The 15,395-nt window shown below is 40.8% G+C and overlaps 1 protein-coding gene across 13 annotated transcripts in view; it reads left to right on the plus strand.

The window, feature by feature from the left end:
* LOC118509273 (octopamine receptor Oamb) overlaps positions 1-15,395 on the plus strand; it is a 120,299-nt gene that overhangs the window by 42,147 nt on the left and 62,757 nt on the right. For 6 of the 13 annotated variants that reach the window (XM_036049750.1, XM_036049632.1, XM_036049652.1 and 3 more), the window contains exon 2: positions 11,436-12,669. The gene's annotated coding sequence lies outside the window, so the exon portion shown is untranslated. Of the gene's footprint in view, positions 1-10,749; positions 11,219-11,435; positions 12,670-15,395 lie in introns of those variants that run through there. The other 7 variants (XM_036049681.1, XM_036049730.1, XM_036049721.1 and 4 more) reach the window with 3 other exon arrangements.

Below are 15,395 nucleotides of genomic sequence, written 5' to 3' on the forward strand. Positions count from 1 at the left end.
TGGGCTTTTCTCCATCCGGACCCAATGATTAGTGAGACTTTCGGAAAGGTTTTTAGGTGCTTAGTGCGCTTCTGTCGTCTGCTAGCCAACGAAAAACGGTTGGGCCGTGAAATAGAAATGGCGAAATATGTGGTATGATTTACTTTTCGATTCGGACGGTTTGATGGTTCCAAAGCAAAGAATGTTTTATAAGAATTTGGAAGTTTTTGTTTCGCTCAGGAAACGAACGAAACTCCGTGTTCATTGAACGGCGAACTTTTTTATCTATGTTTATTGTCCTCTGCTTTTTTTACTACTACTATTCTGAATTACTCAAGTCATCAAGTGTGAAGTAATTTATTAAAACGTGCCCATTATGGTTTTTTGTTGTTCTTGAGACATAGCTCAACACCTTCCTCTTGCGGTCTTTATTATATAAGCATTTTTTGTTGTCTTAAACCATCATCATCATCAACAGTGGTACACGGTGGATCTCATCCGTCATTTCTCTTTCATATTTAATTTCTCACTTAATAACAGGCAAATTTATGAACAAATGCTTATAATAGGAAAAAAGAGGTTTTTAGTTTCCAATTTTTATAAGTAGATTTTTGAATTTATATATCATTTTATAAATTATTTATATTTATTGAAACCTAATTTATTATAAGTCATTTGTAGTTATTGGTTCCTTTACATTAGTACTTTATTTATTTCAACAAAGACCTTCATTTTACTTCTTTGAAAAAATGGAAACGGTATATGCTGCTGGTGGTGAGATTCAAACCCTGACCTTTCGATGTGCGGGACCAAACGCTTGATCGATGCACCGTATCGATCGTTCTGATGAGAACGGCTAAGAACAAGGTTTTGTTTTATTTTTTTTTTTATAATGCCTATCATTTTTTTTGAGCTGAACTCTCCTAGATATCGGCTACTAGATTTAGTATGTTTTACAAAATATCTTAAAGCTTTTAAATATTCTCTTACGATATCCGATTGCACAAGTTTGATGTGTTAGCAAATTTTTCTCCATTACGGATATCTCATAAAAATGCTTGAGGGTGTCTTTATTCGTCATAGAGTAATAAATTCCTGTTTGTATCTCCCTCTAGCTTAAAAAACGCTTCATGAATCAAAGAGCGAACGAAACATTGAAGCTACCACAAAAAAAAAGCGCTCAGCCCAATAATTTTTGAAAAGCCAAGTATTTTTTTTTTGCATCTGTCGCGTAAACATATCGTTCGCATACAGAGTACAGACATCCAGTGCAGACGGTCCCAGTTGTGTGTGTGTATGTGAGTGTTCATGGCACTCCGAAGCTGCTGGAAGCTGTTAAGAAAATGCAGAGCAAATGCAGCTGCCCCATACCGGTGGAGGTTTCCAGTTTCGGTGACGTTAAATTGAGGTTAAACTGAACGTACCTCACGGCCGTGTACTTGCAGCGGGAAAAAATTGGACCTCTTTTTTTCAACGTGTTCACGTGAAGCACTCACATTTGGGGGGACAAAAAAGTCTCAATATTTTCAACCACAAAATGTAAGAGATAGAAGCAACAGCACTAAAAATGGTTAGATATTTTTTCCCCCCTTACGATGTTTTTTACCTATAGGAGATGTTTTGTAACTTGTAACCCTATTTACAGGGTTTGCATTAGCACGATTCGCTGTAGCTGCTCTAAAGGCGTCGTCATGAAGAAATCATTCAAGAAAATCTTTTCACATCAAAATAGCGCTATATTTTTTGCTCTTTCTTCTGAATAAATATAAATCCAAATTTTGCTGAAATATTATAATAACCGCCGTACCGCCCCCCGTATACTGATACGGATTATCATGCCAATCCACACACAAACTAACACTCAAAGAGCGCTCGGGCTTCGTGCGTGTGCGAGAGATTTGAACCCACGATCAAAGCGCGGGTTGAGAGATATTCTGTCACAACAATACCGGACACCGCCCTTAACCACTAGACCATTCAGCTCTCTCACCACTGGCTCGGTTAGAACGCAACCTGCTTCTACTCGCTAAGCACCGCGCCAGGATAAAGCTTAGCGTATCACTGCATTTGATGGCGCTCACTCGCATAAAAAAAACAGCTCGTGCGCGTTCTTCTCGGTACAGATTTCAAAGCACTTTAAGCAATATCTCGAATTGATGAGTATGGGAAAGCAACGACACAAAAAAAAGGGAAGAACGAAAGCTATCAAATAAATACAGATAAGTCTCAACGCTCATATATCGCCTAGTAAATCATGGTAAGCAAGTGCGGCAGCGGGAGTGGCTTTTTTTGTCGTTGGTAGCTTCTGTGTGCGCCCGTGTAGGAGCAACATGCCTCTCATTCATTTTGATCTCGAGCAAAATCCGTCCCCCGAGCATATCTGGGCAGCAACATACATCAGATGGGCCCAGAATGAAGGAAAACCAAAGCCCCGTATCGCCTGCTGGATGCGTCCACCCACACTGCGTGAAAGTAGAGAGTTGGCAAAAAAAAAAAACGAAATAGAAAACAGGGAAAATGTTGGCATGAATTTCAAGTGAAAATCAATCATCATACGCGCGCGCCCCGGTACGTTTCCACGGCCCGCGGGATGAGCTTTAGAATTTGGGGAAGAAGATGGTGAAGTAAAGCGGGACGCGCTATAAACATCCCAAGAATATGTTTCTATACATTCACGGGCATGACGCAGAAGAAGAAAAAGAATGCTCTTAACAAAAAAGAAAAATTCAACCCACACCTCCCATAAAGGCTCAGGAGTGAATGGAAAAGCTCAAGCAATAGAGCGCTCGAAAAAAAAATACAGAAACCTCGTAGAATGTTTAGAGATTGACGTGAAATGATGTAAAAGCGAGCGTAGGACAACTGGACGGGCGGACGGTGGCGCTGTGGGAACGTGGGAACCAATTTAGAAAAATTCTGATCCGCTCGCTCGCTTCTGTCGCCTTCGCGCCATGTTTAGATCGCGATTCATCAACTTAATTTCCCAACAATCTCTCATGCCTGTGCCTTCTTCGACGTTGCGAAGACGGAGACGGTGGATGGTGGCGAGTGCCGGAGAACAAACAGACGATACGACAAATTCACTCCCAATACTTCCCAAATCTCCCTTTCTCCATCCCTGCTGGGCAAACAATTCCCTCCAAACCTCCTTTTTTCCCTTAATCTCTTCTCTTTTTGCACAAAAAAAACCCGTGCCAATCGTTATCATCTTGCCCCGTTGATAACGTGCTTCATTTTTTTGCTGTTGTGCGTGCCTGCTTCACTCTTCGCTCGGCAGGATTTGTGCTAGAAAATTTGCTTGCGACAGCGAACAACCGTGCGTACACAACACCGTATTGTGGTCTGTTTTCTGCAATGAAATCAGCACAAAAATGAAGTAAAAAAAAGTGATGATGATGACACAAGAGTAAATAAGAGGAAAAGAACACGCGCGCACACACAGCCACACAGGCATCGAGAATCTCGCCGAGGGGGATACTCGCTACTCGATCATGTTGTTTATTTTAGTTCCACAAAGTCCTCAATCCGAGCCCGGTGGCGTGGATTATCTGTATGGCGGTGGTTTTATTTGATATTTAATGATTTTCAAAACAATTCAATGGGTATGTTTTGGATAGAATAAAAACAAACAAACACTATAAGAGCTGTTTAATTTATTGTGTTTTATGGTTACAGAGAAATAGAAAAAAAGCCAATTAGAGAAAAATAAAAATAAACGGAAAAACAAAAAAAACGGAACAGGAACGAGTAGAAGAAGTATGGAAAAATAGAAGAACACGAAAAACATCATTGAATTTTGAAGACAAGACAAAATAAGAAAAAAAAATAAATAAAAACGGAGCTCAAAAGGCTCAAGCTGATGTAAGTTATCACAATCACACCAGTAAACAAAGTAAATTACAACAAAAAACCAAAATAAAAGAAATACTGCAGAAGAGAGCATAAAAAATATTATAATATCAAGCATATCAAGCGAAATAATAGGAAAATGTGTAGAAAGCTGTAAAATAAAGACACAAAAGTAAAACAAATAAAAAACACACATAAAAACACACAGATGAATGTTACTGCATTCAGAAAACAAAATAAATAAAAGAAAATAATTTAAATATAACTGAGATTAAAGGAAAAAGCAAACGAAATTAAAGTAAATTAAACATATAAAAAAGATTTTTAAATACGAGCAAGCACAAAACTAATTGTTTGAAAAAATATTCAAAGAAAAAAAATAGAATAATCAAAAGGATAAAACAAAAACACAATGAAAATCTTGAACGAAATCTGTCTCTATGAAAACAAAAGTAAACAAAAAAAAAAGCCGAACCATGAAAAAAGTTTTTGAATTTAGCAAACATGATGATAAGAAACAGATAAAAAAAATAAAATGTTTAGAAAATATAAAAATTCTAAATAAAAAAAGATTTAAGACTTCTAAAAATGGAAAACGAAAAAATACACAAAAAATAAATAAAAATACTCCCAAGAAAATTAAAATTAGCAACACAAAGGATAATAAATCACTTGGAATACATGTAAAAGGAAGGAAACATGATAAACATCATAAAAGGTAAGACAACATGAGGAAGGAAAAGCAATAAAAACAATATATTGAAAATTTCATTAAATAAACAATAAGAAATGAGATAAGGAAACACAATAATAAACCGAGCAACAGTAAACAAATACAACAAATATTTAAAAAAATAATGGAACAACCTGCAAACGAATCCTTAGCAAAATAACTAAAAATACACTAGAGACAAAGATTACAAAAATTTATGAAAAAAATAATAAAAGAGAAATGCTAAAACAACACTCCATTCAGAACAGAAAACAACGGAAGAATCAAAATTTAAACATCAATAAAAAATTAGGGAAGAGTAAAGAATAAACACACAACAAAAATTAGAAAAAAAAGTACAGAAATAAAAAATAATTAAATTAAAAGTTAATAAGAGGAAATATTTCAAAATAATAGAAAAACAAATATATTATAAAGTTAATTAAAAAGAAACATGAACATAAGGCAGCAACAGGCACAAAGTAAGTAAAACAGCAAAAAAGCAAAATTTAAAACAGCAAAATAAATGTTTAAAGATGATAAAAAATAGGAGAAATAAAAAGCACACCAAAGAAGCACAATGAAAACCTTACCACAGAAGTATAACAAATGAAGAATAAAACAGAAGAAAAAATCAATTTCAAGACAATATAACACGAAAAAAAAGGAAAAAGAAAAACTAAAAATTAAAAGAATGTATCAAAAAGAGAAATGAAGTAAAACATTGAAAAGAGTAACATAGAAAACACAAGAATATAAAAATAAACAATGAAAAAAGTTAAGAATTATTAAAAAGACGTTTAAATTGGATGAAACGAACATTGAAATGAGCTCAGCATAACAAACTTCGTAACAAACAAATCAGCTAAAAAAACTCACAAAACGAAAGCATAAAACCCAAACCCAAAGCATAGTTAAACCTCAAATCAAGTGAACGAAAACACAACACATACATCAAACCATAACCTCAAAGCAAATTGTCGGTAAATCCTTTAACCAACAGTGATTACACACACACAGGAGAAACGGGGCAAAAATGCAAACGAATGCAATATTGGTTCGCGGATTGTTTTTTCTCCTTCTTCTTCCTACGCTTAGGCGTGTCCGTTTGTTTTTGTCGGTTCCGTTCGATTTTCCCTGCAATTTTTTAAGCACACAGACCCGGACAACTTTGCTTCTGTTTGCTGGTGAACAAAAAAAAAAAAAAAAAAGACGGTGGAAAGTCAACGCTGCTTTTACTGCTGCCGGCTATGTATTATCATCGGGTGGGGATGGGTTTGGTGTATTGTAAAGAGTTGCTTTGCTTAACGGGCTAGAATCGGGTTGGGCTGGAAAATCCGTTTGTTCTCTCTCATTTGATTGCACCTTTTTTCGCCAGCGATCGAGAGTCTGTGGCTGCGCGAGTGCTGGTTGTGGCAAAAAAAAAGTTGAACCACATATACACAAACCTACGCCAGCCATATATCGTTTGTGAACGGGATGTGGGATTTGGCTTTCGCGCGCTTAATTGTGCCCTGGGTTTTAATGGTGGGCCTTGGTGGTTCTGGGCGCTGGTAGCTGTCTTTGGCAGACGCGGAATAACATTCGATTTTGGGCTGAGCCTGCGCCGCGTGCGGAAATTCAATCTTTTCTACCCCCCTCCTCAATCTGCAACAGAAGGGGGTGGAAGATGAAGAAGGGTGGAGATGAAGAGGGGTGGGGGTACTGCCAGTGACATGGCCGTAAGCGAAAGCCAGGACGGAACGCGGAAGCGAAACAGGGTGGGCGTTTTTCGATAATCAGCTTCAGGAATAGATAAAGAAAATTCGCCGAAATTGTAAAATGATGGCGTCGGATGGGTGTGTTGAAAGCCTCGCCGGGAGGGATTTTTCTTTCCCTTTGTTGGTGCTAGTCTTCTTACCTTGCCAAGATGGGGGAAGAATAGTACATTCAGGGCAGATTTTCACCAAAGTTTTGCAAAAGCACCCGGCACCGAAGAATGCTCCGTCCCGGTTCTTGCTGTGATCGCAGAAATTGAAACACAACGAAAGGAAAAAAAAACACACACACACACAAAATCGGTACAGGGGTTTTTAAGAAGTAGAACACCACCGACCAAACCAGTCTCCTCCCTAACAACAGTGTAAAACAAAATGGTACAGAATAAGTAATTGCAGCAAGGAACGAAACAAAAGCAAACAGGGAGGAATAAAATAAATAACAAAGTGATCTTGGACGAGCCAACACGCAATGGAATGGAAAATTATTGTCTCGCTCCATGTTCGTTTGGACCATCCCCCAGGCGGCAAGGCAACGGCAAACCACCCACTGTTGGTAGGCTTGTTAAGCAATTGAAACAAGCGATTAAACAGGCGCTTTAGAAAACCGCCTAGATGTAGGCAATTCGCAGTTTATTTTTTGGGGGGATACAGTTTGTAAAATATGCAGGTCTTTTACTAGAAGGGTCAGGGTCATGGACCTGTTGAAACAGACAATCTTGAGAAAATATAGAACCTTTTAAATTCCAGTTCTCACATACTTTTCTGATATATGGACTCTGTCCAAAACTGAGGAATCCCTCTTAACCATGTCCAGAAAGTTGTTTGGCCCCTTATATGTGGAAGGATAATGGAGGAGTCGTTACAATGACGAGCTCTACCAACTGAACGGTGATCTCATTATTTTACAGCCTATCACTCTCATCCATCTCCTAGTCATGAGAATAACACCGGACGACCCAGACCGTAATCAGTTAAGGTCGTCGATATGGACAGAGAAGTCGTAGTAGGTCCATGTTACACGATAGCGTGGAAATGTCCAGATCTAAGGTTGGCAGATACGAAATATGTTTTTACATTTTAATGGTCCAATGGCTTTCATACGGAAGGACCGGGGTTCAAATCCCTTTCGGACCGTTTCGCCGAGAGGAGGGATGACTATCCAACTACTTAATATCATTAAGACTAGTAAGCTATAAATGGCAAGCATGACCTAAGAGGTCGTTAGGCGAGATGAGAGAGAGAGAGAGATAAGGGAGAGAGAGAGACCATTCTGATGATAAAAAAGGAACGATAGCTGGTTTTTTTTAGCTCCTCCTAGCCGCGTTCCAGAGTAACTTCTCTTCTTCTCAGGTTTAAGGTACTTTTACCAGAGGCTGTTTGATCTCGTAAGTGTGGAATATCAATGGAGGACGATAAGCTCTTAAAGTTGTATATGAGATTATCATGAGAATGGCACTAGACGACTCACACTGTAAAACCTTTTTAGCCTACGTCCTCATGGACAGAACTGGATTAAAAGTCCATCAGAATGGTTTGGATAATAAAATTGGAAGATGTGCTAGACCTCGGGTGATATCGAGGATTTGATTGTCGGTTCTGTTGTGTTGTGTTGTGTGGCCCCATCCTGACAGAAGATTTATTAGTGAGTCAAACTTTATTATTATTGAAGTTAAACAGATCAGCATAGCTGTTTAAGAGAGTCGGAGAAATGTACCGACTGCAATGGGAGTAGACTTCTTTCGCAATAATTCTTTAAATGACCAGCTAGTGTCTCGGCTAAATCTCAAATCTCGCAGACACTACGAGTCTTGATCTGAGCTAGCAGCAATATTGGGAGTTTAAACAGAGGCCAAGAATGTTCAGGAGTCGTCCATTCAAACGTCAAGGCCTTCCTGTTACTCAAAAGATATTGATTAGTATTTTGATGATCAAAGTCCTAGAGTTCCATTAGACACACATCACGAGGAGAAATTGTCAAGATATCTTCAAAGAGTACGTTTATCGTTCGCTGAAGATGGAGGACGAACCAGTTTTTCATCGTCTTCATAAAGCAAGTGTTCATTAGGCGATAATACATTTGTTCGTTCAGGTTCTAGTTTTGCCGTTTTCTGCTTATCTCCCTAGTCCTTAAACTATTCTCTTTTACCTTTTATCATTCTTTCTATTTATTCTAACAAAGATCATTCGGTGTGTGTGTGGACGTGTGGGAGCACCTGACCAACGATGCTTGCGCCTTACTCATTATATCAACAGCAGACCCAGACAGCCGTTTCTTACCTTACACCACTAGCTCTAGCTAATGATAATTGATACCCGACGTTGGTAGCGCACTCGTAGTGGCGGTTGAATCAGGCAGGACCTACCGTGTGGAAAATAAATCATCCGACCCTTATCTCCCAACACGGGTGCGAGTTAGATAGGAAGAAAAATTCAATGATTTCCAGGGCTATGATAACAGTGGGGAGCGGTAGAATATATTTTTCTGAAGTCTCCTTCTGCTTTTTTTGGTTAGCGCTCACCTTTTTCCCGAGAGAAACGCCATAATATGATCCATTTTCTAGGACACATTGTTACATGAAGGAAGCTAGAAGAATAAAAATATAGAAGGACAAAATTGGAGGAAGTTTTCGCTTTTTGGGCGACACAAAAAAGCAGGGGGGGGGGGGTACTGTACGAGGCAGAGAAAAAAGTCGTTGAGATAATTTTTTGGTTCGTTCGCCGACCATTATCCTTATCATTGTCATCAGCCCTGCCACCTCTGTCCAGGTCGTTCGCCAACACGAACCGTCCCTGGGGCCCATTTTGTTGCGCTTCGAAGTGGCGAGTGTGTGTGTGTGTGTGGCAAGGAAACGCTTCACAGGCTTTTTCACGGTCACCGGAAGTCAGACCAGCGAAGCGAAGACGGTTTCGTGTAGCCTGTTTTACGGCTACAGCGGACAGCCAACCAAGAGCGCACAGAGAGCATCATTTTTATTCACCGTCTCTTTCATGCGTAATTCATTCTCTCACTTTCGCTCCCTCTTGCTAAAAAAACAAAACTAAATAAATAAATAAGTACACTGCTATGTATGGCGTTGAGTGATTCCGTTCCCGGCAGGTCCTTCCTTCCCACTGTAATTTTTATTATTCAATACGCTCTTACTTCGCTGGACACGTTTGTCGCCGGCGAGCAAAACGTAACGCTAGACTCGGGAGAATAAAAGGAAGCAAACTCGCACCCGAGTCACATCTCCACGCACTACACAAAAAAAAAGAGATAAAATTCTAAAAATTCGTCCCGATAGACCGCTAACCGGACAATCTATTTTTTGTTGGGTCTGTTGGGTCCATCTGTAACTGGTTGCCTGTTCTGCTTGACAGAGCCCGGCGAGGAAACAGACAATCTGGAACAGGTTCAAAGGTCGCCCCGGTACACAATCCTTTCAATCCTCTTTGCTACATTCGGGACAAGTGACTTGCTTTTTTGTTCCCCTTTGGTCGAGATGCAAATGACAGTGTGTGTCAGAGAGAGAGAGAGAGAGAGAGAGAGAGAGAAAAAAGAGAGCAAGTGAGAAGGAACAAATCAAGGTAACACCTGACACAGGTTGTTTATTTCCCGTCTCTTCAACTCTTTCGCTCTCTCACTCCCACATACTCATCTGCCTAATGCTAACCGTTGCAATATTCACGATTTTTGACATTTTTTTGTTGTTGCTTTCAGGAAAAAAAAATTTCCTGTAAAGATAAGGCACAAAAGATAAAAATAAGATGGGTCGAGGAAGAAAAAAAATCGTTACCCACGTGAAAGAATTTGCTGTTTTCCAAGAATGTTTTACACAAAACAATTTAAACCCTTCGGAAGAATTTGGTTTTCCATTTTGTTCGATTTATTTTGTTGCTTTTTATCGTTTTTGTAAACAAGCGAAGAAAATCCTTAAATCACTCCACCTTCTTTTTATTGCAAACACACGCACCATAGCCCGCAAAAAAAAAACATAGGCACGTTTTCGTAAAGAATGGCACAATTTTTAAGGGTTTCGCTGTTACGCCTACCGAAGCCTTAACCCATTGATAGGAGATTAGAAATCGCTTTACGGACAAAATGTCGATTGTGTGCCGAATTATTGGACCAGTTAAGGGACGTCAGCGGATCACCTACTCATCGGTGCGATATTAGAGGGGACTTGGCTCGACGTTCCGAACGGTATCATCCCTACCTCACATTCGAGTGACAAGTAATTGCCCCATATTTTGACTAGTTTTGATCATCGAATTCTTGACGATTACTGAACTTGATTTGAAGTTTCCGCATGTCTTGCGCAGTTCCCGGAGCTCTGCTGCATGAATAAATATCAAACTTTGTTTTAAAAACCCCATTACACCGAGGTATGGTGGAAGTAATCGAAAACCTTGTTGCCTTTCGTTTTGCCGGAAAGTTATCTAAGTCGAGCCAGAATTTATTCTGACAGTCGCCCGAAAATGTCTTCTACCACTAACTTCATTGCGCGGGTTTGGGTAGGGTGAATTCTGCTGACTAAGAAAGAAAGGTATGTCCGGAGCCCGGGCAGCACCAGGGCGGAGCGCACGACCAAAAATAGATGATCGGTAACGTGGCATCAACGTGTCCGGAATGTGTTTTTTGGGGGAAAAATTCCCTCGACTATAGTACCACCGGTACCTAAACGCAGACATTCCCTAACAAGTCGCTGTGTCCGTTTTGCGTCTGCTTTTGCGTCACTCTACACGCCCGAAGTCCTGCCGGTAGTTCTCGCTGAAGTACTGCCACTCAACCTGACATCTTATCGTTATTTTTTTTTGCTTTTACTTTCAGAACCGTTCGCCAGCCCGCACAGAAAACCGAGGAAGCGATGATTTTTTGCAAACGGCAAATTCGTGTGTGAAGTTTTGCACGCATCCTGGAACAACACGGTGTCAGCAGGTCCCGAGCAGTTTGATCCGAAACCGGCCTTCCGAGCACGTTCGCTCGATTCGGCAGTGGGGGGAATCTTTCAATGGTCGATTTATTGGACGGACTTGTGTTATTTAGGGACCTGGACTTAAACGGAGGACGCTCAATTGTGTGTGTGTTTTTTTATCGTTTACTTAAGTTTATACCTCTGCTTTTAATATGTGAGTCCTTCTTTTTCTTCCCAAAGTAGTGCTTAATGAAATCCGTAACCCTGGGATGTTAAAAGTCATACAGCTGCGGACACAAGGTGTATCAAACAGTGACAGCAGTGAGAGCGACATGAAGTGTTTCAGTGCATTCTGTCTGTTAACAGCTCGAAAATTCGATATAGTGAACTTATAAACCCCCCAAAAAAAAGTGAAAAATCATAAAAGAAAAACAGAAACATCATCAACAACAATGCAAAATTTATCAAAAGAAAGTGCAAAAAATATAACTTGTGCATGCTCTTAAGAATATTAAAGAAAACGAAGAAAAAAAACAGTTGTATAAACGAAGCGACAGGCATAGTAAAGTTTAAAACAGAACAGAAGTGAAGCGAAAAGCAGTGAAAAGAAATTTTGGCAAATAGCAAACTTGAAGCTCACTCAACATTCTTCGCGAGAACCTGGCTAGCGTCGATGGAATATTTCACAATTCATAAGAGCACGCTGCACTAAGCACCTCGCGCCCATCTACAGTGAGAGAGAGAGAGATAGAGAGAGGGAGAAACTGTCAACGTCAGCCAAATATACATCCAAACGAAGCCTTTTTTGGGGACTCCGTCCCTGCGAAGAAAGCTTCCTCCGGACTCGCTATTCATCGGCAGTGTGTGCAGTGTTGTAGAGCTGGTGAAGATATCTTCACCAGAGGCTTCACTGGACCATTGCACCAGTCAGATTGAATAAAACAACAGTACGTGTGAGTGGCGGTGTGTGAGTACGGCAAAGAAAAGTGGAAGCTCAGACACGTTCCAAGTGAAGATTGGCAGCTGTTGGTGGTGGTGGTGGTGGTTGTGGCAGTGATGACGATGGTGACGGTGTGAGAACAAAAAGTGCTTCCGTGTCGGAATTCCTTCCGATTTGTCAGCGGTTTTGTCGGCTTTTTCGGTGTGCGTGTGTGTGTGTGTGGGGTTCGAAATTGTTCGAACACCCAGCGTCCAGGCGGAAATAAGAAGCAGAGCCACCGTTTCCACACTCACCATCCGGCGTCTCTAGTGTGCGAGGGACCGCGTGTGTGTGTCAGTGCGTGAGTGTGTTAGAGCTGCTGCTGCTGCTGCTGCTGCTACCGCTGCTGCCGTTGTTTGAGGTCGTTTGAATGGCTTACGGGGCGAGTACGGCGAGCGTGTACCAACTGCTGCTGCTGCTGCTGCCACGACCGCAAAATGGCTAGATTCTACCAGACGGCTACATTCGGCAAACTGTTTCACAAATGGATTGAAGGTAGGTGTGTTGCTGTGCGTTGAATGTGTCTGTGTTTTTTTTTTGCTCGTGTGTGCCTGTGTAGTAGGAGGATTTGCGCTTTGCTTGTTCTAGCATTCGTACCCTCAGGAACGGAGCTCCAGAGAGCGCTGAAGTTGGCGAAGGTGAGTCTGCAGCTGTTTGAGCGCGATCGATCAACCGGACGACCGGACCGAAAACCGATCCGATCGGAACAGTCGGCTTGACAGCTGTCAAACGAAACTACTGCTGGATGGGGGGCCGTTGGCGATATGAATAGTTGATAACGTTTCCATCCAGCTTCCAGTGATTTATGGATAGTTTCCTTCTGGCTTTGATTCACCGATTGGATAATCACAGCTGTGTGCTACAATGCGGTTATTCTATTTCGCATTACAAGTACGGACAATGGCTAGTCGTTAGGTTTTATGATGTTTGGATCGTAAACCCAACCTTTCTTTCTCATATCATTCGTATTACTTGGATTGTGTGCAAGTAAGTTGGACGAGAGCGTTAAGCTTAGGGATCCAGACAAAAAAATATATTGGTAGGACTCACAAAGGACATAAGTACTCCTTCTAAGTATAGTTTTAGGAAACACGGAATCGGAGCGAGAAGCGTGTGTAAAATATTAGAAAAAAAGCTGGTTGGAAGCTTGTAGTCATAGCTGTGGAAAGTTTTATCTAGTCTCTGATAGCTCTACTAAGAGTGAAATCAGTGACTAGTTTAGCCGTACATTTCTATCCTGGTCAACTTTATTAGTGAGAAATTATACGAATTCAATTCCCATGACTGGATCAAATCAGAATGTACCTCATTTGGGAATTCTTGGAAAATCTAACAACTTTTGAAACGATAAATCAACACTCACACATCAGCGTAGGATATCTGAATGCCATTCGCAGTTTTAGTCTTCTTCTACTCTTTTCTGACCTTTTTTCCGAGAATAGAGACCTGACCTCTGGTTCAGTTTAACATAGTTTCCAATCGGAATGGTTGCTATAGACCTCCCTCATAATTTAAATTGTTCCTAAAAATTTAGTTTGTTTTTGACAAAGGCATGCAAATGTTTTAATTGCTTTACTGATGGATGATGACAGTTGCCGAACCAAGGCGTTTGACAGCCCGTAACTATCTAGTGGCTTTCCCTCCCACGTTACGGATATGATATCCGTGCTTCAAACTTGCATAATAACCCTCGATATAGGAATCCGTATTCCATCTTGGCCCGCTCTACTAAGTACATCTATTAGACAGGTCCAGCATTTCACAGGACTGCCTTCTTTCTCTGACAGGTTTGACCCATTTCTCCCAATCAACAAGATTTATATGTTGATCAAAGCGATGAGACGTGCGAATTTTATAAAAATAAGAGATCTTATTTTAATGTTCGCCACTGTATGGACCGGGGTTCAAATCCCATCTAGTCCGAATCCCCGTACGTAGGGCTGACTACTTTACTACGGGTAAAATGAAGTCACAGAAAGCCAGAAATGGCAGGCCGAGACCTCTCGAGGTTGTAGTGCCAAGAAAGAAGAAGAAGTATACTGGAAGTCTTGAGTATATGTATTCTAACAGCTTTTGTTGGATAAAGTAGGTTTCTGGTCGTTCAATATCTCGCCAGCGAAAGTCAATAAATTCTTGGCAGAATTCCAAGAGTGGATAGCTGACTAGAAGTATCTAGTTATTAAACTAGTTAGTAACCGTTGGCATCAGTTACTAGAAGATTGTTCATAATGATATAAATTAAGAGCACATTTAATAACCTCATTAGAGACAACTTCACCTGCCATCAGAACCGAATCCTTGGTAACTCCCGAGGCTGTGATATCTTCCAGTGTACCATTAAATGCTGCAACATCTGCAAACAAATGAAATCTTATCTACCGTTGCTTGCACATACACACACACACACCGTAAAATAAAACCCAAGGATTAACCTCAGAGGATCCCCAGAATGTCCGCAAGGTCTTGCGCTATTGTACCGTAAAGCATCGAGGACACGATCGTGAAATGATGTTCGCTCGCTTTTTACACACGTCTCGTTAAACTGTATGATGGCACCAGCCAACAATACTATTCCCAGTTATTCCGACCCTAGTTACCGGAAGCAGCAGTAGTAGTTCGACCACGGCAGCGGTCGTAATACTCGAGAACCTCGACGGCGTTTTTGCGACCGTCGAAATAAAGTCTTGCCCACGCTCGATTTGACAATGCTGGAATGAAATAAAATGACGTATAGTAAAGAACAAATAAGGCTGATACAAGGACTGGGTGTGGAGGAGGGGGGGGGGAGGATTAAGAGCACACACACACACATACACCCACCAAGAGTACAGAAAAATGCGCCACCCACAAAATGGTGATTCACCATTGAATCGTTTTGCTCCGCTCCGCGAAGTCGAATTTATTCCTCCAATATCCTTTCTTGCATCTATCCTTGTAATACACACACACACACACACACACACACAGATACATACATAACCGTGTGCAAGCACAGAATCGCTTTTCGCATCATTAGGCAATGGCAGGGTGGCGAATTGTTGTGGTGTCGCTTCACTTTTTCCTCTTGATCGATTCGATCGAGCGTACCCAAAAGGGCTGCCATTTTGGAACGGTAGCTTTTACGTCCAGCAAGTTGTGGTTGTGGTGGTGGAGGTACAAAAAAAAGGAGAAGGAAGGTGAGGTGGGCGATAAATTTCGCTCGTTTCACTATAACGCCCTGC

This window comes from Anopheles stephensi, chromosome X (genome assembly GCF_013141755.1).
Source record: "Anopheles stephensi strain Indian chromosome X, UCI_ANSTEP_V1.0, whole genome shotgun sequence".
NCBI lineage: Eukaryota > Metazoa > Arthropoda > Insecta > Diptera > Culicidae > Anopheles > Anopheles stephensi.